This window comes from Bufo gargarizans, chromosome 5 (genome assembly GCF_014858855.1).
Source record: "Bufo gargarizans isolate SCDJY-AF-19 chromosome 5, ASM1485885v1, whole genome shotgun sequence".
NCBI lineage: Eukaryota > Metazoa > Chordata > Amphibia > Anura > Bufonidae > Bufo > Bufo gargarizans.
In genome coordinates, this window is record NC_058084.1 from 396,520,254 (window position 1) to 396,547,819 (window position 27,566).

The 27,566-nt window shown below is 45.3% G+C and overlaps 1 pseudogene; it reads left to right on the forward strand.

Annotated features, from left to right (window-relative positions):
* LOC122939475 overlaps positions 1–27,566 on the forward strand; it is a 200,068-nt pseudogene that overhangs the window by 84,920 nt on the left and 87,582 nt on the right.

Here is a 27,566-nt window from a genome sequence, read left to right on the forward strand (position 1 = left end):
TTCTGGTAGCCGGGTTTCCGCTGATCGGATATTGATGATCTATTCTGAGAATAGGTCATCAATATACAAAAAGCAGAGAACCTGTTTCAACCCTACTAATACCACTGAAAGATTTAAGTTTCAGCACATTTCATCACTGACACAAGACAAGACATTGTCCTCAAGATTTAGTTACTTAAAAAATGTTACCCTTTCTTTCTTCTAGCTTACTGGAAACCGACTGGGAGTGCTGACAATGACTGTGACAACTTTGCTTGCTATAATTGGCATTTCGTTTGCATATGGCTGGCAGCTGGCCCTACTTATCTTGGCATTTGTTCCCATTCTCGCCGGAGCCCTGCTGATTGAAGCGATGATTATGGAGAATCAGGCATTCAAAAACCAAAAGGCCCTGGAGGAAGCTGGAAAGGTATATTTATTAAATTCTTAGGCTAAGTCTACATGAAAACAATTGTCGCGCAACATTTTGTCGCACCAATGTTGCGCGACAATTTTTATAATGATAGTCTATGGTTTCACACTGCGACACGAGAGTCGCAAAAAATCTATTTAAAATGCATTTTTCTGCGAATGTTGCAGTCGCAGCATTTCGCATGTCGCAGTGCGACACCATAGACTATTATTATAAAAATTGTCGAGCGACATTGATGGGACACATGTTGCAGTGTAGTTGTGCCCTATGTGTCGCGGTACTTATTATCGTTGCGTAGACCTAGCCTAACACTTCAGTCACAGTATCTAAAATCCAATTTTCTAGGTAATTAATATACATGCTTCCAAAAATGTGCAATGTAAATTTTAGTGGCTCACATAGCAGTAGTGTATGTGCAAGTGCATGTGCCAAGTGTCTATGCCGTACCCTAGAGCAGATAGTATCTGCAAATGGTTTGTTAATGTTAATGCAATTTGAATCTATGTTATCTATACCCAGCATAGCCTGACATGGCTAGCTGACATGGCCAGGGTTTACAATTCTAGATCATGCTGTTAGGAGGTTAGTCCCACCCCCAACTTGAGATTGTCTAGATTGGAGTTAAGGAAGGAAGCAAATTCCATGTGCTCCTTCTTATCAGGCCTGGACTTCTATATCTCTGTGAGATTTACTTTAAGCTCTGCAGAAAGAGAGTAAGGCAAAGGAGGGAAAGAGGAGAACTATAGTTTTGCTAGCCTTCATAACTCACTATCTGGGGAAATTATTTTCAATATGTACAGACAAAACTGTGCTTCATTGTTGTTGGATACTACAACTCCTGTTTTGCACCTGGGTAAAGAGAGACCTCTTCTACCTTTGACCTGTTTTTCTGAATCCTACACCATAAGCTAGCCGCTACCTTGCACCCATACAACCACAAACACCAAGGGCACCCCAAACTACTATCAGGCAGTAGCCCCAATAACCAACAGGGAGTGATCTAATGGAAGAAATGGTGCACCCTACTTTCACTGTACTGGCCCTAGGGAGCAGCGGTGGGAGGGAAGCCATTGTGTTATAGAAAGAGCCACTGCCAATAGTAGCATGGGTTCCTCAATCCCTGGTTGATCTTAGTTATTAGGAGGACTTGGCAGTTAGTTATTTAGTGTAGCTACAAAGTTTTCAAACAGTTTTGCCTTTCTTACACGAAAAACACATTGTCAGGCTGGTGTTGCTATGGATTACCTTTCGACCCTGTTGTTGTGGCAATAACACCTAAGATTATTTTTTGAACAAATATATTGGAAACAGGCATTGCACTGAAACCCCTGAAGTCACACTAAGACAGAAAAAGAGGTGGAAGGCTGCTCGAAGGGACAGTGGATCCGCCCATCTATGCGGTTCTTCTACCTTAGCTATATACTAGGAGAGGAAGAATGTTGTATGATCTACAGCCAGAGGAGCTATGGTCACCAGGATGGAAAAGTATTGGAGGGGCCAGACAGCGACTGAAAAGATTTCATATATGTGTTACCTGTTTTCCCCATCTACCCATATGCAGATCATTGATGACAGTCATTTAATAGCAACAGCCCATGCTCGACTGTTACCTGTGATCATATATATGCAAGCATCCAAGGCCATTGTGAACGTGTTTAATGGTTTTCTGTGACAGGGAAGTGATTATTTCATTTCCATGTCACAGTAGAGGAGAGGGCTCTGTGATAGCTCAATTCTGCTGATAGCATTATGTATAGGACCATATTATGTATTGGAGCATGCAAAGCTATTAAACTCACCACATCAATTAACTGGTGGCAAGCACATGGACTAGAATAGGGGTTAAAAACAGGAGTGAGGAAGTGTAATGTTATGAACAGCACTGTATAGCATGTTATATTCACTGAATATGATTAATGCATTGATGGCAGTGGAAAGTGTTAACTTCTAAGCAAATGGCTGTGCAAATTTTGTATTTTAGGCTACGCCCACACTCATCTGGGGATGAGAATAAGAGAGTTGGTGTAGTTATTTCGTTGCTTAAGGTTTTTTTTCTCTGCTGACCGGAATGCAGTCTCTCCGGTCGTTGGATGAATTTTTCAAAGCTCTGGGTCTCATCTATGATGACCCGGAGTGGACCTCCTTGGCCGAGACCAAGCTACGTGGCTTTCATCAGGGAGAGTATTCTGCTGAGATCTATTGCTCTGAGTTTAGGAGGTGGGCTACGCATACTGAGTGGCACGATCTGGCTTTCCGTAGTCAGTTTTGTCAGGGACTATCGGAGAGGCTGAAGAACGCGTTGGCCTTTCATGACAATCCTGAGTCTCTGGAAGTTGCTATGTCTCTTGCAGTATGCATTAATAGACGCCTGAGAGAGATATCTAGAGGCCCCCACTCTCAGGACATCACATAACGTATCGTGTTCCTCTGACACTTTAGGTGAAGATACTCCTGGGTTTATGTCTGGGGACAAATCCATGCAGTTAGGGGGAGCTACTCCCGGATCCACTTTTAAGCATTCTGGTCGTAGGAAGCAGTGGCGTACACACAATCCACGGGGCCCCGGTGCGAAACTGATCCATGGGCCCCCCCAAACCCGCTGCCGCGTGTGTATGCATGTGTGTGTGTATATATATATATACTGTATATTACTATATACAAGAGGATGATATTCGGTATAACCCACGGTATTCCCACGTAAAACCAGCTCTGCTACATTATGTAGCAGTGCTGGTTTTGTCATGCATTTCTTTTGCCTTCATATAGTAAAATACTTTATTGGCCTATCAATGGCTTTATAACTAACTCTGCTATATTTCTGTAGCCTACAATCTCTGACTGCCCAGTTGGACTGAAACTACTACACCCAACATGTTCTGGCAGTAATAGTAAATGGATATTGGTACAATTCTGAGCTACTAGTCTATATAATAAATATGTAGGCTACATATGTATTATATAGACTAGTAGCTCAGAATTGCACCATTATCCATTTACTATTACTGCCAGAACATGTTGGGTGTAGTAGTTTCAGTCCAACTGGGCAGTCAGAGGTTGTAGGCTACAGAAATATAGCAGAGTTAGTTATAAAGCCATTGATAGGCCAATAAAGTATTTTACTATATGAAGGCAAAAGAAATGCATGACAAAACCAGCTCTGCTACATCCAAGCATATACTAGAATATATACACACACACACACACACACACAGCAGTGTATTGATGTGAGACATAGAAGGTATAATACTGTAGCTGCAGTGTTTACAGATATATGTGGTCAGTTATACATTATGGTCACTGTGTGTGTGAGGTATATGAGGTAGTGGTCACTGTAAGGCTACTTTCACACCTGCGTTCAGGTGTCCGCTCGTGAGCTCCGTTTGAAAGGGCTCACAAGCGGCCCTGAACGCAACCGTCTGGCCCTAATGCATTCTCAGTGGAGGCGGATCCACTGAGAATGCATCCGCCTGCCAGCGCTCAGCCTCCGCTCCGCTCAGTGAGCGGACACCTGAACGCTGCTTGCAGCGTTCGGGTGTCCGCCTGGCTGTGCGGAGACGAGCGGATCCGTTCCGACTTACAATGTAAGTCAATGGGGACGGATCCGCTTGAAGATGACACCATATGGCTCAATCTTCAAGCGGATCCATCCCCCATTGACTTTCAATGTAAAGTCTGAACGGATCCGCTCAGGCTGCTTTCACACTTAGAAAATTTTTCTAAGTTATAATGCAGACGGATCCGTTCTGAACGGATGCAAACGTCTGCATTATAGGAGCGGATCCGTTCAGAACGGATCCGATTGAACACAGGTGTGAAAGTAGCCTAACTGTCTGAAGTATTATATATGAGTGAGCAATGAGTAAAAACAGGGAATGGAGGGGGGGGGGGGGGGGGGGGTAAATGATGAAAAGTGGAGGACCTCCTCTTACCACTCCAGTCCAGTCTGTATGAATTAACGCAGAGCTGATTGTGAACTTCTAATACTTGCTGTTAGGGGTTGAAGGACCTGGGATGATGTCATCACAGGTCCTGGCAGATATACCTTTGAAACCTAGGAACTACACCATTTTTGGTGCAGTTCCTTTGCTAGATTCTGCAGGACCTGTGATGTTGAATATGATGTCATCACAGGTCCTGGCAGATGCACTGTTCTAACCTGGGAACTACACTTTACACTGTGCAGTTCCCTTACAGGACCTCTGATGACATCATCAAAGGTCCTTTAGCTTTAGAAAGATAAATAGGAGCAATAAGGGGGCGGGGCCTCTCCTCCACTTCGGGGCCCCGACTGCCTATATGGTAGGTAGCCACTGCTCAGGGGGAGGAGACTCAAGGGAGGGTAGGGCTGGTAGCAAGGAAACAACACTGGGGGGGCGGGCCCCGGGCTGGCCACCCGGGTTATGCAGGCACAGCACTACTGCAGGGCGGGTCCACAGGCGGCCAGGGAGGAGACTTAGGGGGAGGAGACTCAAGGGAGGGTAGGGCTGGCAGCAGGGAAACTCAACACTGGGGGGCGGGCCCCGGCCGGCCGCCCGGGTTATACAGGCACAGTACTACTGCAGGGCGGGTCCACAGGCGGCCGGGCCCCCTGGAGTGCCGGGCCCGGTCGCAAGTGCGACCCCTGCGACCCCTGTATGTACGCCACTGGTAGGAAGGGAGTTTTTTTTCTGCGGACAGAAAGGACATTTTATCAATGTATGTCCAGTCTCAAAAAGAAAAAAAAAGGGGACATTTAATTCCCATCTGACTCTTGGAGGGGTGGGAGGAGAGTCAGAAAATGTGCATTTGTCTTTGCCTGGTAGTACCCGATTTATCCTGTCTGCTGAGGTAGCACTAGAGTCCAAGACTGTATTGTCTGTATTGAGGCGTTTATTGACAGTGGGGCAGGGGTGAACCTGATTGATGCTCAGTTTGTCTGTATGCATGGGTTGTCTTCAAGTGCATTAGGGAAAAACATTTCCATTTTTGCTATTGATTCTGCACCTCTAACTCAGAAGTGGCGCATGCCATCCGATTAAGAGTGGGTGACTTTCATCAGGAATTTGTCTCGTGTTTTTTGTTGGAGTGTCTCCCTGCTTTGTTGGTTCTGGGTTTACCCTGGTTAAGCAGGTACAATCCAACTATCGATTGGCAAGCTAGACAAATTCTGGATTGGGGTGATTATTGCGTTGACAATTGTCTGAATACATATTTTTCTGCTTTAACCACAAAAAAATTACCCTCTTTTATATCTGATTTTGCCGATGTATTTTCTGAAAGTGGATGCCAGGATTTACCTCCACATCGGGAATATGATTATCCTATCAACCTTATTCCCGGAGCTAAGTTGCCCAAATCTAGGTTGTATAACCTTTCTGGACCTGAAAGAACGGCCATGAGAGAGTATATTACCGAGAATTTGGCTAAAGGACACATAAGACCTTCCAAATCTCCAGTGGCAGCAAGGTTTTTCTTTGTTAAAAAAAAAAATGGACGGAACTCTTAGGCCATGTCTGGAATTCTGTGAGCTCAATCGGATTACTGTCTGTGATCCTTACCCCCTTCCTTAGATTCCTAATTTGTTTAACCAGATTGTTGATGCCAAGGTGTTTTCCAAGTTGGACTTAAGGGAGGCATATAATCTGGTATGGATCAAGGAAGGGGATAAATGGAAGACGGCTTTTAATTCCCCAGAGAGTCACTTTGAGAACCTGGTCATGCCTTTTGGGTTGACCAATTCCCCTGCGGTTTTCCAGCATTTTGTGAATTACATTTTTCATCACCTGGTAGGGAGGTTTGTAGTAGTGTATTTGTATGACATACTAATTTATTCTCCAGACATGGAGACTCTTCAGGATCATGTTAGACAGGTGTTACAGATCCTAAGAGATAATACACTACGTGCAGAATTATTAGGCAAATGAGTATTTTGACCACATCATCCTCTTTATGCATGTTGTCTTACTCCAAGCTGTATAGGCTCGAAAGCCTACTACCAATTAAGCATATTAGGTGATGTGCATCTCTGTAATGAGAAGGGGTGTGGTCTAATGACATCAACACCCTATATCAGGTGTGCATAATTATTAGGCCACTTCCTTTCATTTGGCAAAATGGGTCAAAAGAAGGACTTGACAGGCTCAGAAAAGTCAAAAATAGTGAGATATCTTGCAGAGGGATGCAGCACTCTTAAAATTGCAAAGCTTCTGAAGCGTGATCATCGAACAATCAAGCGTTTCATTCAAAATAGTCAACAGGGTCGCAAGAAGCGTGTGGAAAAACCAAGGCGCAAAATAACTGCCCATGAACTGAGAAAAGTCAAGCGTGCAGCTGCCAAGATGCCACTTGCCACCAGTTTGGCCATATTTCAGAGCTGCAACATCACTGGAGTGCCCAAAAGCACAAGGTGTGCAATACTCAGAGACATGGCCAAGGTAAGAAAGGCTGAAAGACAACCACCACTGAACAAGACACACAAGCTGAAACGTCAAGACAGGGCCAAGAAATATCTCAAGACTGATTTTTCTAAGGTTTTATGGACTGATGAAATGAGAGTGAGTCTTGATGGGCCAGATGGCTGGATTGGTAAAGGGCAGAGAGCTCCAGTCCGACTCAGACGCCAGCAAGGTGGAGGTGGAGTACTGGTTTGGGCTGGTATCATCAAAGATGAGCTTGTGGGGCCTTTTTGGGTTGAGGATGGAGTCAAGCTCAACTCCCAGTCCTACTGCCTGTTTCTGGAAGACACCTTCTTCAAGCAGTGGTACAGGAAGAAGTCTGCAAGGTAAGAAAAACATGATTTTCATGCAGGACAATGCTCCATCACACGCGTCCAAGTACTCCACAACGTGGCTGGCAAGAGAGGGTATAAAAGAAGAAAATCTAATGACATGGCCTCCTTGTTCACCTGATCTGAACCCCATTGAGAACCTGTGGTCCATCATCAAATGTGAGATTTACAAGGAGGGAAAACAGTACACCTCTCTGAACAGTGTCTGGGAGGCTGTGGTTGCTGCTGCACGCAATGTTGATGGTGAACAGATCAAAACACTGACAGAATCCATGGATGGCAGGGTTTTGAGTGTCCTTGCAAAGAAAGGTGGCCATATTGGTCACTGATTTGTTTTTGTTTTGTTTTTGAATGTCAGAAATGTATATTTGTGAATGTTGAGATGTTATATTGGTTTCACTGGTAAAAATAAATAATTGAAATGGGTATATATTTGTTTTTTAAGTTGCCTAATAATTATGTACAGTAATAATCACCTGCACACACAGATATCCCCCTAAAATAGCTAAAACTAAAAACAAACTAAAAACTACTTCCAAAAATATTCAGCTTTGATATTAATGAGTTTTTGGGCTTCATTGAGAGCATGGTTGTTGTTCAATAATAAAATTAATCCTCAAAAATACAACTTGCCTAATAATTCTGCACTCCCTGTAAATTGTACATAAAATTAGAGAAGTGTTTTTTTGCTGTAGATGATGTGCAATTCTTGCTGTCATCTTCAGGTTTTCGAATGGATTCAGAGAAAGTCTGTGCTGTATTGGCCTGGGATCAACCCGAATATCTGAAGGCTCTTATGCAGTTTTTGGGGTTCACCAACTTTTAGCGAAAATTTATTTAGAACTATTCGACTGTGGTGAAACCCTTAACTGACATGAATAAGAAAGGGACGGATGTCTCAGTGTGGTCTGATTCGGCGTTGCGAGCCTTTTCTGCGGTTAAGGAGTACTTCTCTTCTGCCCCTATATTGGTGAAGCCAGATGTATCACAACCTTTCATTGTGGAAGTTGACGCATCTGAGGTGGGGGTAGGAGCAGTTTTATCGCGGGGCCCGTCATCTGGTAAATGGCGCCCATGTGCATTTTTCTCTAAAAAGTAACTCTTTGCCGCAGAGAGAAATTAGATGTGGGTAACAGAGAAGTGCTGGCCATTAAGTTTGCTTTTGGGGAGTGGCGTCATTGGTTGGATGAGGCGATTCATCCGATCACTGTGTTCACAGATCACAAAAATCTGTCTTACCTTGAGTCGGCTAAACGGCTGAACCGGAGGTAGGCCAGATGGTCTTTGTTTGTCACCAGATTCAATTTCATTGTCACTTATCATCCTGGGGTTAAGAACGTCAAGGCAGATGCCTTGTCGTGTACGTAGTTTTCCTGGAAGTGGTGATTTTGAAAATCCGAGTCTGATACTATCAGAAGGGGTGGTGATATCAGTTTTATACCCTGACCTAGAGGTGAAGGTGTTAGAGGCTCAGTGAGAAGCACAAGAGTCTTGCCCCTCTGGGAAATTGTTTGCTCCATCAGAATTGCATCATACGGTGTTTGAGGAACATCACTGTACGGTTCTTACGGGACACCCTGGGAGTAGATCCACTGCCGACCTCCTCTCTTGCAGATTCTGGTGGCCGGAGTTGCGTAAGTGTGTTGAGGACTATGTGTCGGCCTGTAGTATCTGTGCACGCACTAAGGTGACACATACTCGACCTTCTGGAGCTATAGTTCCAATGCCTATCCCGTCCAGACCATGGACTCACTTGTTTTTGGATTTTATTACTGATCTGCCTAATTTGTCTGGAAAGACAGTTATTCTGGTAGTTGATCGTTTTAGTAAAATGGTGCACTTTATAGCATTGCCTGGCCTACCTAATGCTAAAACACTTGCGCAAGTATTTGTTGACAACATTGTGAAACTTCATTCCCTCTGACGTGGTCTCGGATCATGGGACTCAGATTGTGTCCAGATTCTTGAAGGTGTTCTGTACTCGGCTGGGGGTGCAACTGTCTTTTCTTCTGCTTTTTATCCTCAGACTAATAGACAGACTGAGCGCACTAATTAGAGTCTGGAGACTTACTTAAGATGATTTGTCTCTGAGAATCAGGAGGAATGGTCCTCATTTTTGTCTTTGGCAGAGTTTGTCATAAACAATCGTAGACAGGAGTCCACTGGTAAGTCGCATTTTTTTTTTGAGGCATATGGGTTTCATCCCCAATTTTGCACATTCTCTGCTTCGGATACTTTTGGTATTCCTGAGGAGGATCGTTTTTTATCATCATTGTCTTCTATATGGCAGAAAATTCAAAACAGCCTGATGAATACAGGCAACAAGTATAAACGTGTGGCTGACAGGAATAGTATAAATGGTGTGGTGTGGGTGATTTTGTGTGGCTGTCCACAAGAAATATTAAGTTTAAGGTTCCTTCTTAAATTTTGGGTCTAATGTTCATTGATCCATATAAGATCACTGCCATTATTAGTCCTGTAGCTTTTCGTCTTGAACTTCCTCAGGCTCTGAAAATTCATAATGTGTTTCACAAATCTTTATTGAAGAGATGTTAAAACCTTTTGGAGTCGTGCCCCTTGCCAACCGGTCCTGTCATGGTGGATGGCCGTTTGGAATTCCAGATCGCCAAGATTATTGACTCTCGAGTTCTCCGTAGATCTCTTCAGTATCTTGTTCACTGAAAGGGTTATGAACCAGAGGAGAGGATGTGGGTACCGGCATCTGACGTGAATGCCAGTCGTTTGGTGAAAGCCTTTAACCCCTTAGTGACCACCCATACGTGTTTTTACTGATGTAAAAAAATGGGGTTTTAGCTAAACGGTTGGCTTTAATCAAACATTACATGTACTTAAAATGGTGCATTAAAAACTATAACTTGTCCTGCAAAAAATAAGACCTCATACAAGTACATTTATAAAAAAACAAAAAAGTTCTAGCTCTTGGAATGCAATTTTTTAAAAAATGTGCTTGGTCACTAAGGGGTTAAAAGGTCTCATCTGGATAAGGTTGGTCCTGGGTGCCCGGATGTCTCTCATAGAAGATGGAATACTGTCACGGACGTAACGAGACATACAGACGTTCCTGCGACAGATGGCAGGAGATCTGTTAGAGTGGCAACACATGGTTTGATCTGACATGTTTTTCTGTTAAATTAAATTATGTTTGTGTTGTTTCTGCTGCTTTCCACACCTTCTTTCCCCCGGTGTTGCTATTGTGGTCTTTTTAATTTCTCTATTGCTATTTCTCCCACCTTGCTAAGCAGTTTGTAGCTTCCTGCTGGACTTGTTGTTAGCTTGTGTTTGGTTATCGACTGAGTTCCTGGTGCTACCAAAGCTTCATTGAAAATAAGTGTTTCCATTCCCTTTTGTATTTTGTTTTGATATATATGAGTTGCCTTTCGCTGTTTGTCATTAGGCCTGATGGAGACTCCTGTTCGTCCTTCCCTTTGGAGGAACAGGTAGACTCAGTTCTGACATTAGTTCCAGGGTCCTACATGATGAGATAGGATTCTAGGTATCCAGTGTATGCTCTTGCCTACCTTTGGGGCCTGTTCATACTGGTAGTTTCCAGGCCTTAATCTGGTATCCCCTTTCCCTCCTATGCTCGGTGTGGTGTTTTCCTCCCACACACTAGGGTGACATGAAGCCAGAGTTCAATGTAAGGAAGTCCTTTTTACTAAGAGCAATGTGGAACTTGAAAATACAAATAGCAGCAGCAGATTTTATTGCAATTCTCTTCTCGCACCAGCAAGCATATTAAGGCAGGTTGGTTGCAATTCAGCATTTAGTTGAGACTGGCCTGGTGGTTGTTTGGTGATGAGGTGGTGGTGTCTTTAGCCCTCACTTCACAGCAGTGTCTATAGAAGCTGAATATAGCAGTTCACTCTGCTGCCTTTATCGTCTCAAGTAGGGATGAGCAAACTCGAACTGTATAGTTCGGGTTCGTACCGAATTTTGGGGTGTCCGTGACACGGACCCGAACCCGGACATTTTCGTAAAAGTCCGGGTTCGGGTTCGGTGTTCGTCGCTTTCTTGGCGCTTTTGTGACGCTTTCTTGGCGCTTTTTGAAAGGCTGCAACGCAGCCAATCAACAAGCGTCATACTACTTGCCCCAAGAGGCCGTCACAGCCATGCCTACTATTGGCATGGCTGTGATTGGCCAGAGCACCATGTGACCCAGCCTCTATTTAAGCTGGAGTCACATAGCGCCGCCCGTCACTCTGCTCTGATTAGCGTAGGGAGAGGTTGCGGATGCGACAGTAGGGCGAGATTAGGCAGATTAACTCCTCCAAAGGACTTCACTTGATTAATCGATCGATCTGCAGCTGTGCATCATTGAGCTGCTGATACTCAAATGCTCACTCACTGTTTTTAGGCTGCCCAGACCGTTTGTCAGTCACTTTTTTATGGGGTGATCGGCGGCCATTTTGTGTCTTGTGCGGTGCTGCGACCAAGTGCATCCAAGCTGCGACCAAGTGCATTTAACCCTCAATGGTGTGGTTGTTTTTTGGCTAAAGCCTACATCAGGGTGAAGCTGTCACACCAAGTGCATTTAACCAGCAATAGTCTGTTCATTTTTTGGCCATATACTAAATCAGGGGCAAGCTGCGCCTGTCACCAAGTGCATTTAACCCTCAATGGTGTGGTTGTTTTTTGGCTAAAGCCTACATCAGGGTGAAGCTGTCACACCAAGTGCATTTAACCAGCAATAGTCTGTTCATTTTTTGGCCATATACTACATCAGGGGCAAGCTGCGCCCGTCACCAAGTGCATTTAACCCTCAGTAGTGTGGTTGGTCAAGCTGTGACACCAAGTGCATTTAACCAGCAATAGTCTGTTCATTTTTTGGCCATATACTACATCAGGGGCAAGCTGCGCCCGTCACCAAGTGCATTTAACCCTCAGTAGTGTGGTTGGTCAAGCTGTGACACCAAGTGCATTTAACCAGCAATAGTCTGTTCATTTTTTGGCCATATACTACATCAGGGGCAAGCTGCGCCCGTCACCAAGTGCATTTAACCAGCAATAGTGTGGTTATTTTTTGGCCATATCCCAGTCTAATTCTGTCACTAAATCCATACCGGTCACCCAGCGCCTAAATAGTAGGCCTCAAATTTATATCCCGCTAAATCTCTCGTTACTGCTGTCCTGTTGTGGCTGGGAAAGTTATTTAGTGTCCGTCAAAGCACATTTTTTGTTCTGGGTTGAAGTACAATTCCCAATTTAGCAATTTCATAATTTAGTGGTTCCTGCTATATCAGAGCTATTTGAAATCTATCCCTAAAAGGGTATATAATATTCAAGGTGCACATAGGGTCATTCAGAATAACTTCACACACACGCTTCTGTGCATTTCCAAGTCTAATTCTGTCACTAAATCCATACCGGTCACCCAGCGCCTAAATACTAGGCCTCAAATTTATATCCCGCTAAATCTCTCGTTACCGCTGTCCTGTTGTAGCTGGGAAAGTTATTTAGTGTCCGTCAAAGCACATTTTTTGTTCTGGGTTGAAGTACAATTCCCAATTTAGCAATTTCATAATTTAGTGGTTCCTGCTATATCAGAGCTATTTGAAATCTATCCCTAAAAGGGTATATAATATTCAAGGTGCACATAGGGTCATTCAGAATAACTTCACACACACGCTACTGTGCATTTCCAAGTCTAATTCTGTCACTAAATCCATACCGGTCACCCAGCGCCTAAATACTAGGCCTCAAATTTATATCCCGCTAAATCTCTCGTTACCGCTGTCCTGTTGTAGCTGGGAAAGTTATTTAGTGTCCGTCAAAGCACATTTTTTGTTCTGGGTTGAAGTACAATTCCCAATTTAGCAATTTCATAATTTAGTGGTTCCTGCTATATCAGAGCTATTTGAAATCTATCCCTAAAAGGGTATATAATATTCAAGGTGCACATAGGGTCATTCAGAATAACTTCACACACACGCTTCTGTGCATTTCCAAGTCTAATTCTGTCACTAAATCCATACCGGTCACCCAGCGCCTAAATACTAGGCCTCAAATTTATATCCCGCTAAATCTCTCGTTACCGCTGTCCTGTTGTAGGCTGGGAAAGTTATTTAGTGTCCGTCAAAGCACATTTTTTGTTCTGGGTTGAAGTACAATTCCCAATTTAGCAATTTCATAATTTAGTGGTTCCTGCTATATCAGAGCTATTTGAAATCTATCCCTAAAAGGGTATATAATATTCAAGGTGCACATAGGGTCATTCAGAATAACTTCACACACACGCTTCTGTGCATTTCCAAGTCTAATTCTGTCACTAAATCCATACCGGTCACCCAGCGCCTAAATACTAGGCCTCAAATTTATATCCCGCTAAATCTCTCGTTACCGCTGTCCTGTTGTGGCTGGGAAAGTTATTTAGTGTCCGTCAAAGCACATTTTTTGTTCTGGGTTGAAGTACAATTCCCAATTTAGCAATTTCATAATTTAGTGGTTCCTGCTATATCAGAGCTATTTGAAATCTATCCCTAAAAGGGTATATAATATTCAAGGTGCACATAGGGTCATTCAGAATAACTTCACACACATGCTTCTGTGCATTTCCAAGTCTAATTCTGTCACTAAATCCATACCGGTCACCCAGCGCCTAAATACTAGGCCTCAAATTTATATCCCGCTAAATCTCTCGTTACCGCTGTCCTGTTGTAGCTGGGAAAGTTATTTAGTGTCCGTCAAAGCACATTTTTTGTTCTGGGTTGAAGTACAATTCCCAATTTAGCAATTTCATAATTTAGTGGTTCCTGCTATATCAGAGCTATTTGAAATCTATCCCTAAAAGGGTATATAATATTCAAGGTGCACATAGGGTCATTCAGAATAACTTCACACACACGCTTCTGTGCATTTCCAAGTCTAATTCTGTCACTAAATCCATACCGGTCACCCAGCGCCTAAATACTAGGCCTCAAATTTATATCCCGCTAAATCTCTCGTTACCGCTGTCCTGTTGTGGCTGGGAAAGTTATTTAGTGTCCGTCAAAGCACATTTTTTGTTCTGGGTTGAAGTACAATTCCCAATTTAGCAATTTCATAATTTAGTGGTTCCTGCTATATCAGAGCTATTTGAAATCTATCCCTAAAAGGGTATATAATATTCAAGGTGCACATAGGGTCATTCAGAATAACTTCACACACACGCTTCTGTGCATTTCCAAGTCTAATTCTGTCACTAAATCCATACCGGTCACCCAGCGCCTAAATACTAGGCCTCAAATTTATATCCCGCTAAATCTCTCGTTACCGCTGTCCTGTTGTGGCTGGGAAAGTTATTTAGTGTCCGTCAAAGCACATTTTTTGTTCTGGGTTGAAGTACAATTCCCAATTTAGCAATTTCATAATTTAGTGGTTCCTGCTATATCAGAGCTATTTGAAATCTATCCCTAAAAGGGTATATAATATTCAAGGTGCACATAGGGTCATTCAGAATAACTTCACACACACGCTTCTGTGCATTTCCAAGTCTAATTCTGTCACTAAATCCATACCGGTCACCCAGCGCCTAAATACTAGGCCTCAAATTTATATCCTGCTAAATCTCTCGTTACCGCTGTCCTGTTGTAGCTGGGAAAGTTATTTAGTGTCCGTCAAAGCACATTTTTTGTTCTGGGTTGAAGTACAATTCCCAATTTAGCAATTTCATAATTTAGTGGTTCCTGCTAAATCAGAGCTATTTGAAATCTATCCCTAAAGGGTATATAATATTCAAGGTGCACATAGGGTTATTCAGAATAACTTCACACACACGCTTCTGTGCATTTCCAAGTCTAATTCTGTCACTAAATCCATACCGGTCACCCAGCGCCTAAATACTAGGCCTCAAATTTATATTCCGCTGAATTTGAATACAATACATTGGGCCAAATAATATTTTTGTTGTTGTGGTGAACCATAACAATGAGAAAAACATCTAGTAAGGGACGCGGACGTGGACATGGTCGTGGTGGTGTTAGTGGACCCTCTGGTGCTGGGAGAGGACGTGGCCGTTCTGCCACATCCACACGTCCTAGTGTACCAACTACCTCAGGTCCCAGTAGCCGCCAGAATTTACAGCGATATATGGTGGGGCCCAATGCCGTTCTAAGGATGGTAAGGCCTGAGCAGGTACAGGCATTAGTCAATTGGGTGGCCGACAGTGGATCCAGCACGTTCACATTATCTCCCACCCAGTCTTCTGCAGAAAGCGCACAGATGGCGCCTGAAAACCAACCCCATCAGTCTGTCACATCACCCCCATGCATACCAGGGAAACTGTCTCAGCCTCAAGTTATGCAGCAGTCTCTTATGCTGTTTGAAGACTCCGCTGGCAGGGTTTCCCAAGGGCATCCACCTAGCCCTTCCCCAGCGGTGAAAGACATAGAATGCACTGACGCACAACCACTTATGTTTCCTGATGATGAGGACATGGGAATACCACCTCAGCATGTCTCTGATGATGACGAAACACAGGTGCCAACTGCTGCATCTTTCTGCAGTGTGCAGACTGAACAGGAGGTCAGGGATCAAGACTGGGTGGAAGACGATGCAGGGGACGATGAGGTCCTAGACCCCACATGGAATGAAGGTCGTGCCACTGACTTTCACAGTTCGGAGGAAGAGGCAGTGGTGAGACCGAGCCAACAGCGTAGCAAAAGAGGGAGCAGTGGGCAAAAGCAGAACACCCGCCGCCAAGAGACTCCGCCTGCTACTGACCGCCGCCATCTGGGACCGAGCACCCCAAAGGCAGCTTCAAGGAGTTCCCTGGCATGGCACTTCTTCAAACAATGTGCTGACGACAAGACCCGAGTGGTTTGCACGCTGTGCCATCAGAGCCTGAAGCGAGGCATTAACGTTCTGAACCTGAGCACAACCTGCATGACCAGGCACCTGCATGCAAAGCATGAACTGCAGTGGAGTAAACACCTTAAAACCAAGGAAGTCACTCAGGCTCCCCCTGCTACCTCTTCTGCTGCTGCCGCCTCGGCCTATTCTGCTGCTGCCGCCTCGGCCTCTTCCTCCGCCTCTGGAGGAACGTTGGCACCTGCCGCCCAGCAAACAGGGGATGTACCACCAACACCACCACCACCACCTACGTCACCAAGCGTCTCAACCATGTCACACGCCAGCGTTCAGCTCTCCATCTCACAAACATTTGATAGAAAGCGTAAATTCCCACCTAGCCACCCTCGATCCCTGGCCCTGAATGCCAGCATTTCTAAACTACTGGCCTATGAAATGCTGTCATTTAGGCTGGTGGACACAGACAGCTTCAAACAGCTCATGTCGCTTGCTGTCCCACAGTATGTTGTTCCCAGCCGGCACTACTTCTCCAAGAGAGCCGTGCCTTCCCTGCACAACCAAGTATCCGATAAAATCAAGTGTGCACTGCGCAACGCCATCTGTAGCAAGGTCCACCTAACCACAGATATGTGGACCAGTAAGCACGGCCAGGGACGCTATATCTCCCTAACTGCACACTGGGTAAATGTAGTGGCAGCTGGGCCCCAGGCGGAGAGCTGTTTGGCGCACGTCCTTCCGCCGCCAAGGATCGCAGGGCAACATTCTTTGCCTCCTGTTGCCACCTCCTCCTTCTCGGCTTCCTCCTCCTCTTCTTCCACCTGCTCATCCAGTCAGCCACACACCTTCACCACCAACTTCAGCACAGCCCGGGGTAAACGTCAGCAGGCCATTCTGAAACTCATATGTTTGGGGGACAGGCCCCACACCGCACAGGAGTTGTGGCGGGGTATTGAACAACAGACCGACGAGTGGTTGCTGCCGGTGAGCCTCAAGCCCGGCCTGGTGGTGTGTGATAATGGGCGAAATCTCGTTGCAGCTCTGGGACTAGCCAATTTGACGCACATCCCTTGCTTGGCGCATGTGCTGAATTTGGTGGTGCAGAAGTTCATTCACAACTACCCCGACATGTCAGAGCTGCTGCATAAAGTGCGGGCCGTCTGTTCGCGCTTCCGGCGTTCACATCCTGCTGCTGCTCGCCTGTCTGCGCTACAGCGTAACTTCGGCCTTCCCGCTCACCGCCTCATATGCGACGTGCCCACCAGGTGGAACTCCACCTTGCACATGCTGGACAGACTGTGCGAGCAGCAGCAGGCCATAGTGGAGTTTCAGCTGCAGCACGCACGGGTCAGTCGCACTACAGAACAGCACCACTTCACCCCCAATGACTGGGCCTCCATGCGAGACCTGTGTGCCCTGTTGCGCTGTTTCGAGTACTCCACCAACATGGCCAGTGGCGATGACACCGTTATCAGCGTTACAATACCACTTCTATGTCTCCTTGAGAAAACACTTAGGGCGATGATGGAAGAGGAGGTGGCCCAGGAGGAGGAGGAGGAGGAGGAGGAGGAAGAGGGGTCATTTTTAGCACTTTCAGGCCAGTCTCTTCGAAGTGACTCAGAGGGAGGTTTTTGGCAACAGCAGAGGCCAGGTACAAATGTGGCCAGCCAGGGCCCACTACTGGAGGACGAGGAGGACGAGGATGAGGAGGAGGTGGAGGAGGATGAGGATGAAGCATGGTCACAGCGGGGTGGCACCCAACGCAGCTCGGGTCCATCACTGGTGCGTGGCTGGGGGGAAAGGCAGGACGATGACGATACGCCTCCCACAGAGGACAGCTTGTCCTTACCCCTGGGCAGCCTGGCACACATGAGCGACTACATGCTGCAGTGCCTGCGCAACGACAGCAGAGTTGCCCACATTTTAACCTGTGCGGACTACTGGGTTGCCACCCTGCTGGATCCACGCTACAAAGACAATGTGCCCACCTTACTTCCTGCACTGGAGCGTGATAGGAAGATGCGCGAGTACAAGCGCACGTTGGTAGACGCGCTACTGAGAGCATTCCCAAATGTCACAGGGGAACAAGTGGAAGCCCAAGGCCAAGGCAGAGGAGGAGCAAGAGGTCGCCAAGGCAGCTGTGTCACGGCCAGCTCCTCTGAGGGCAGGGTTAGCATGGCAGAGATGTGGAAAACTTTTGTCAACACGCCACAGCTAACTGCACCACCACCTGATACGCAACGTGTTAGCAGGAGGCAACATTTCACTAACATGGTGGAACAGTACGTGTGCACACCCCTCCACGTACTGACTGATGGTTCGGCCCCATTCAACTTCTGGGTCTCTAAATTGTCCACGTGGCCAGAGCTAGCCTTTTATGCCTTGGAGGTGCTGGCCTGCCCGGCAGCCAGCGTTTTGTCTGAACGTGTATTCAGCACGGCAGGGGGCGTCATTACAGACAAACGCAGCCGCCTGTCTACAGCCAATGTGGACAAGCTGACGTTCATAAAAATGAACCAGGCATGGATCCCACAGGACCTGTCCGTCCCTTGTCCAGATTAGACATTAACTACCTCCCCATAACCATATATTATTGGACTCCAGGGCACTTCCTCATTCAATCCTATTTTTATTTTCATTTTACCATTATATTGCGAGGCTACCCAAAGTTGAATGAACCTCTCCTCTGCCTGTGTGCTAGGCCTAAATATATGCCAATGGACTGTTGCAGTGGTGGCTGACGTGAAGCCTCATTCTCTGCTATGACATGCAGACTAATTCTCTGCTGACATGAAGCCAGATTGTCTGTTACGGGACCTCTCTCCTCTGCCTGGGTGCTGGGCCTAAATTTATGACAATGGACTGTTGCAGTGGTGGCTGACGTGAAGCCTGATTCTCTGCTATGACATGCAGACTGATTCTCTGCTGACATGAAGCCAGATCCTCTGTTACGGGACCTCTCTCCTCTGCCTGGGTGCTGGGCCTAAATTTATGAAAATGGACTGTTGCAGTGGTGGGTGACGTGAAGCCTCATTCTCTGCTATGACATGCAGACTGATTCTCTGCTGACATGAAGCCAGATTGTCTGTTACGGGACCTCTCTGCTCTGCCTGTGTGCTAGGCCTAAATATATGCCAATGGACTGTTGCAGTGGTGGGTGACGTGAAGCCTCATTCTCTGCTATGACATGCAGACTGATTCTCTGCTGACATGAAGCCAGATTGTCTGTTACGGGACCTCTCTGCTCTGCCTGTGTGCTAGGCCTAAATATATGCCAATGGACTGTTGCAGTGGTGGGTGACGTGAAGCCTCATTCTCTGCTATGACATGCAGACTGATTCTCTGCTGACATGAAGCCAGATTGTCTGTTACGGGACCTCTCTGCTCTGCCTGTGTGCTAGGCCTAAATATATGCCAATGGACTGTTGCAGTGGTGGGTGACGTGAAGCCTCATTCTCTGCTATGACATGCAGACTGATTCTCTGCTGACATGAAGCCAGATTGTCTGTTACGGGACCTCTCTGCTCTGCCTGTGTGCTAGGCCTAAATATATGCCAATGGACTGTTGCAGTGGTGGGTGACGTGAAGCCTCATTCTCTGCTATGACATGCAGACTGATTCTCTGCTGACATGAAGCCAGATTGTCTGTTACGGGACCTCTCTCCTCTGCCTGTGTGCTAGGCCTAAATATATGCCAATGGACTGTTGCAGTGGTGGCTGACGTGAAGCCTCATTCTCTGCTATGACATGCAGACTAATTCTCTGCTGACATGAAGCCAGATTGTCTGTTACGGGACCTCTCTCCTCTGCCTGGGTGCTGGGCCTAAATTTATGACAATGGACTGTTGCAGTGGTGGCTGACGTGAAGCCTCATTCTCTGCTATGACATGCAGACTGATTCTCTGCTGACATGAAGCCAGATTGTCTGTTACGGGACCTCTCTCCTCTGCCTGTGTGCTAGGCCTAAATATATGCCAATGGACTGTTGCAGTGGTGGCTGACGTGAAGCCTCATTCTCTGCTATGACATGCAGACTAATTCTCTGCTGACATGAAGCCAGATTGTCTGTTACGGGACCTCTCTCCTCTGCCTGTGTGCTGGGCCTAAATATATGCCAATGGACTTGTTGCAGTGGTGGCTGACGTGAAGCCTGATTCTCTGCTATGACATGCAGACTGATTCTCTGCTGACATGAAGCCAGATTGTCTGTTACGGGACCTCTCTCCTCTGCCTGGGTGCTAGGCCTAAATATATGCCAATGGACTGTTGCAGTGGTGGGTGACGTGAAGCCTCATTCTCTGCTATGACATGCAGACTGATTCTCTGCTGACATGAAGCCAGATTGTCTGTTACGGGACCTCTCTCCTCTGCCTGTGTGCTAGGCCTAAATATATGCCAATGGACTGTTGCAGTGGTGGCTGACGTGAAGCCTGATTCTCTGCTATGACATGCAGACTGATTCTCTGCTGACATGAAGCCAGATTGTCTGTTACGGGACCTCTCTCCTCTGCCTGTGTGCTAGGCCTAAATATATGCCAATGGACTGTTGCAGTGGTGGCTGACGTGAAGCCTCATTCTCTGCTATGACATGCAGACTAATTCTCTGCTGACATGAAGCCAGATTGTCTGTTACGGGACCTCTCTCCTCTGCCTGTGTGCTAGGCCTAAATATATGCCAATGGATTGTTGCAGTGGTGGCTGACGTGAAGCCTGATTCTCTGCTATGACATGCAGACTGATTCTCTGCTGACATGAAGCCAGATTGTCTGTTACGGGACCTCTCTCCTCTGCCTGGGTGCTAGGCCTAAATATATGCCAATGGACTGTTGCAGTGGTGGCTGACGTGAAGCCTGATTCTCTGCTATGACATGCAGACTGATTCTCTGCTGACATGAAGCCAGATCCTCTGTTACGGGACCTCTCTCCTCTGCCTGGGTGCTGGGCCTAAATTTATGACAATGGACTGTTGCAGTGGTGGCTGACGTGAAGCCTGATTCTCTGCTATGACATGAAGACTGATTCTCTGCTGACATGAAGCCAGATTGTCTGTTACGGGACCTCTCTCCTCTGCCTGGGTGCCGGGGCCTAAATATCTGAGAATGGACTGTTCCAGTGGTGGGTGACGGGAAGCCAGATTCTCTGCTATGGAACCTCTCTCCAATTGATTTTGGTTAATTTTTATTTATTTAATTTTTATTTTAATTCATTTCCCTATCCACATTTGTTTGCAGGGGATTTACCTACATGTTGCTGCCTTTTGCAGCCCTCTAGCCCTTTCCTGGGCTGTTTTACAGCCGTTTTAGTGCCGAAAAGTTCGGGTCCCCATTGACTTCAATGGGGTTCGGGTTCGGGACGAAGTTCGGATCGGGTTCGGATCCCGAACCCGAACATTTCCGGGATGTTCGGCCGAACTTCTCGAACCCGAACATCCAGGTGTTCGCTCAACTCTAGTCTCAAGGCTTAACTTAGGCAATTTAGTAAAGGTTCTCTCCTGAGAAATCTGTAACAGGCGTAGGAGCAATGCAGGATATGTCCTCCCCACCCTTGGCAAGGAATCCACACATGACCACTCCTCCCAACGGAGGAGGAACAGAGTGACTTACCATGTTCCTACCAAACTTTGCCATAAATTCCTTGCTGTTAGTGATAGTCAGGAAACAAACAGTGAAATACAATACATAACAATAAACAATTTGGAGCATTGCAGGTCTAGGGTACTACATGTAGTTGCCTGTTCATATTTAAGACTGTGCCCTCACTCTAACTGCCAAGCTTTATTTGCCTCATATAAGACCCTGCTTGTCTCTTTTAAGACCATTGTAACTGCTAAGCCTGTTGCCCTATAGTCCATTATTAAATATCCTTTGAAAGTTCTAACTGAATTCCTTTGGCCATCCTAGTGTGGAGAGGCACACATACCAACTAAGGGCTAAAATATAAAAAAATTGTTGTAAGGAATGACCCCGTTTCATGCCACAGCATGTTTTAAAAGAGGTTTGTTGGTGAGGTTTGTCCGTCCACAATCTGCCCGACTTTACATCTGTGACTTGCTTTCCAGATACATTCCCACATGTAATCTTTGATCCTCACATGACTCCTACTAATGTCGCGAACATAAAATTTTCAGTTCGCGAACGGCGAACGTGCAAACCAGGCGAACCGCAATAGACTTCAATAGGAAGGCGAATTTGAAAACCCACAGGGACTCTTTGTGGCCACAATAGTGATGGAAAAGTTGTTTCAAGGGGACTAACACCTGGACTGTGGCATGCCGGAGGGGGATCCATGGCAAAACTCCCATGGAAAATTACGTAGTTGACGCAGAGTGTGGTAAGTTGAAATCGCAATGCGATTTATAGAACTTGAATTAATCGCATTGCGATTTCAACTTTCTCAAATCCGACAGTACATTCTAGCATGGAGTCGTTCCCATGGTGATGGCGACGCTTCATGAGCACGGAAGTCAGCAGAAGTTCTGTTGAAATCGCAATGCGATTTATAGAACTTGAATTAATCGCATTGCGATTTCAACTTAGAGCTTCTGCCGACTTCCGTGCTCATGGATCGTCCCCATCACCATGGGAACGGCTCCATGCTAGAATGTACTGTCGGATTTGAGAAAGTTGAAATCGCAATGCGATTAATTCAAGTTCTATAAATCACATGCTAGAATGTACTGTCAGATTTGAGAAAGTTGTGATCACAATGCGATTAATGCAGACTATATTAATCTCATTGCGAATTCAACTTAGAGCTGCTGGGTTCCTAATGGTTGTATTGCTAGACTATAACGAAGATTGAGAATATAGTGCTATATTCGTTATATTCGTCAATTCTAGCAATACAACCATTAGGAACTTAGCTTGCATTCGCTAGCTTGAATTCGCAATGCGATTAATATAACCTGCATTATTCGCATTGCGATTACAACTTAGATCTGAGTTCCTAATGGTTGTATTGCTAGAATTGACAACGAATATAGCACTATATTCTCAGTCTTCATTATTTTCCATCAATATAACCATTAGGAACCCAGCTCTAAGTTGTAATCGCAATGCGAATAATATAACCTGTATTAATCGCATTGTGATTACAACTTTGTGACACTGCAGCTTCAGAATTAATCTAAGATGGATGCTGTCCTTGCTTTTTGATAGGAGGTGGGAGGGTCTGGGAGGGAGGGTATGCTGATTGGCTGGAATGTGTCTGCTGACTGTGAGGTACAGGGTCAAAGTTTGCTCAATGATGACGTATAGGAGGCGGACCGAACATCGCATATGCTCGCCCGCCACGGCGAACGCGAACATGCGATATTCGCCGGGAACTGTTCGCCGGCGAATAGTTCGAGACATCTCTAATGACCCCCTTCTTTGTTCTCCTCTCTTATGTTGATCCTACAATCATCTACAAGATCTCTCATGTGCATCCCCCCACTTGCATACTATACTCTGCCACTCACTACCCCACCACATCATACTCTAACCTAACACTCAAACCTTCAAAAGCAACTCTTCAGGAAATCCTACCACCTTCAATAGGCTTGCTGCCAAGGGGTGGACTGATATCTTATGGGGCCCTCGGACAATAGGAGATTACAGGGCCCCTTTGTCTCTGCCCACCCTCAAGCCACACCCACACACAGCCCCACCCTCATCACCTATACTTGGTACAGAATTTCTCTTCACTATGTTCCAAATAAATATTTACTAATTAAAAAAAAATATCCCGCCCTCCACCACAACACAAGCGTATCTCAGACTCAGTGTATCGCATAGCTCCACAGCAATACAACTCCCAGTAATGTGTGATGTGCAAGTACATTACAGATCACCTCAGCAATAAAATGCATTGAATAGTGCAGTGTGTGAGTATCGCAAGCTCTAAAGCAATACAAGTCACAGGAATGTGCAGTTTGTGAGTGTATTACAGATCACCTCAATCAATTCAATGCACAGGAATGTGCAGTTTGTGAGTGTATTACAGATCACTTCATCAATTCACTGCACAGGAATGTGCAGTGTGTGAGCATATCATAGCCAACCCACTGCTTTCCCATATGGAAGCATTGGGAGGCTATTGCGCATGCGTGACTTCATAGAGATGCTTTCAATCAATGAATTTCTATGAGCAGTGTTTAGCTTGAATGCCAGCGTTGCATGGACTAGGAACCACCTCTAGTGGCAGTCTGATGCCTTGACAGTAATGTAAATACTGCCTTTTTTTCTGAAAAAGCAGGGTTTACATTAAAAGGCTTGTAGAAACATGCTATAGACACCAGAACTACTACGTTTAGCTGTTGTGGTTCTGGTGACTATAGTGTCCCTTAATAAGGAGAATAAAAAGAATCAGCACAAAAGTATCAAATAAAATGGCTGTATCATTATTCTAAAAATTAAAAAAGCACAACTTCTGACACAAATATATAGTATTTTGCAGATTACTTTTTTTTTTTTTTTACAATGTGCAGATAGTACTGTATCCCTCTATCCATCCATACTTCTCTACCCCTTCTCAAACCACCCAGCACCCTTACTCACATAAAACAAGTAATATATATAATATAGCTTACAGTGAATTACTATAAATACTTACAGTTCTGAAGACTCCAGCTGGATCAGGATCAGTGCTCTGGGCAGTGGGCAGCTGGGCTCAGGGCTGGAAGTTGGCACCGCTCTGCAGTTCAGGAAGGAGACCTATAAGACGCACCTAGGTTTTAAGGGGGGACAATAAGAAAAAAAAAATTCATTGCACCTCAGGTCAGACCACCAATCAGACCCCCAATGTTAATCAGACCTCAGCTGACAGCCCCAATCAGACCCCCAATGTTAATAAGACCCCAACAAGACCTCAAATCAGACCTCAGCTCAGACCCCAATGTAAATGATCCCCAATCAGACCTCAGATGAGAGCCCCCTCTCAACACCCCCATATCAGCCCTCATGCCTCTCATTAGCCACCATTATCAGCCCTTATGCCTCTCATTAGCCCCCATTATACCGCTTTCAGCCCCCATTATGCGCCTCTCAGCCTCCCTATTATGCCTCTTAGGCCCCAGCAGCCTGGCCGTTATGCCCCCAGCTAAAATAAATAAAACACTTACCTCTCCTGCTCCTGGACTTCGTCGCTCCTCACCAGCACCGTGATCTTCTTCCTCCTGCTGTCGGCTGGCGCGCACAGTGTGACGTCACAGAGCGACTCACGCTGTGTGCAGACCTGCACAGCCAACAGCCGAGGACCAGAAAGCGGTGAGTACCGATCCTTCACCGCTTCCCGGTCCTACAGTACTAATCATTGTTTCCAAAATGGAAGCACTGATTAGTATTCACGGTGAATCCTTCACTATGCCAGCCATGCCGCTCGCAAAGTGAAGGATAGGATCTCGGACACACACAGAGCTGGCGGAGCAGAGGCAGCGGCCAGCGGGCCTGAAGGGCCCCCTAGTGGCCGCGGGCCCTTGGTCCATGCTCGAGTGTCCGAATGGTCAGTCCGCCGCTGATGCTGACACCACACAGCCCAATGAGCAACTTTTACCCTCACCTGTGTCTTTACCCTTTCCCTTGAAGATTGCAATTTCTCGTGGCAGGGTCCTCTCTCTCTCTGTGCAAGTTTGTTAGTAGTTTCATGTGGATTGTATTTGTGTTTTTATATTATGTATGTGTAACCCTTTTTAAGATGTACAAAGCCATGGACTTAATGGTGCTTTCAGATAAATAATAATAACATTCTCTGCTTCCTTATCTACATGGAACCAGTGAGTAACAGAATGGGTTTTGTTCTGACTCAATACCTAGGCTGAAATGTGAGGCTTATGAGACAATATGGCTATGGTTGTCTTTATTGATAACTTCATCTAATACTTACAACAGCAAACAAACTGAAATAGCAGCTATAAGACATAACAACTTAAAGGGTTTGTCTCATCTCACCATTACTAAGGTGAGATGAGACACATTCCTGACCACCTCCCACGCATAGCCATTAGAGCTACTGAAACAGCATAGTTCCAGCCAGGAGGCTGTCAGGACTGTGTCTCTTCTTATCTTAGTAACGGTGAGATGAGACAACCCCTTTAAATTACATACAACCATGACATATGGAACTTGACATTCCCCATCTGAAATGTTTACATTTTATAATAACAAACATTAAGAATAATGCTCCTGCGTGAAGTCTCGGTAGTAGATTTTGAGACTTGATACTGTAGTTGAAAAAGATGAAAACATGCAAAGATGTAACTGCAAAAAACAAACAGTTATAAGATTAGTCCAGGTCCTGTGGCTGAAGGTCCTATGGAATGTAATCCACAATAGTAGAGAACAGGGGGAGGCTGTGACTGCCAACACTTCTACCAACCCAGAGTATACTCCAAATGGTGTCATTTTACTGAACACCCACGGTGTGTTCTTTTGAATGCATTAGTGATCCATACACTCTCTTTTATTTGTAACAGGAGCCCTGTGCTGCAATAATCACTAGATCAGGAGCAGAGTTGTAACTAGAAAAGGCTGGGCCCTATAGCAAACCTTTCATCTAATTTGTTAATTGTAATTGAATGTAATAAAAGGAGAAGTAAGTTGTAATGTTTGTCACAGTAAATGACCACCAGCTCAGTTTTTGTGCATTTCAATGTATTTGCTTTAAATGTCTGCTTATTAACCACTTCAGCCCCGCTAGCTGAAACCCCCTTCATGACCAGGCCACTTTTTACGCTTCGGCACTACACTCCTTTCACCGTTTATCGCTCGGTCATGCAACTTACCACCCAAATGAATTTTACCTCCTTTTCTTCTCACTAATAGAGCTTTCATTTGGTGGTATTTTATTGCTGCTGACATTTTTACTTTTTTTGTTATTAATCGAAATGTAACGATTTTTTTGCAAAAAAATGACATTTTTCACTTTCAGCTGTAAAATTTTGCAAAAAAAACGACATCCATATATAAACTTTTCGCTAAATTTATAGTTTTACATGTCTTTGATAAAAAAAAATGTTTGGGCAAAAAAAAAATGGTTTGGGTAAAAGTTATAGCGTTTAAAAACTATGGTACAAAAATGTAAATTTCCGCTTTTTGAAGCAGCTCTGACTTTCTGAGCACCTGTCATGTTTCCTGAGGTTCTACAATGCCCAAACAGTAGAAAAAACCCACAAATGACCCCATTTCGGAAAGTAGACACCCTAAGGTATTCGCTGATGGGCATAGTGAGTTCATAGAACTTTTTATTTTTTGTCACAAGTTAGCGGAAAATGATGATGATTTTTTATTTTTATTTTTTTCTTACAAAGTCTCATATTCCACTAACTTGCGACAAAAAATAAAAAATTCTAGGAACTCGCCATGCCCCTCACGGAATACCTTGGGGTGTCTTCTTTCCAAAATGGGGTCACTTGTGGGGTAGTTATACTGCCCTGGCAATTTAGGGGCCCAAATGTGTGAGAAGAACTTTCCAATCGAAATGTGTAAAAAATGACTGGTGAAATCCGAAAGGTGCTCTTTGGAATATGTGCCCCTTTGCCCACCTTGGCTGCAAAAAAGTGTCACACATCTGGTATCGCCGTACTCAGGAGAAGTTGGGGAATGTGTTTTG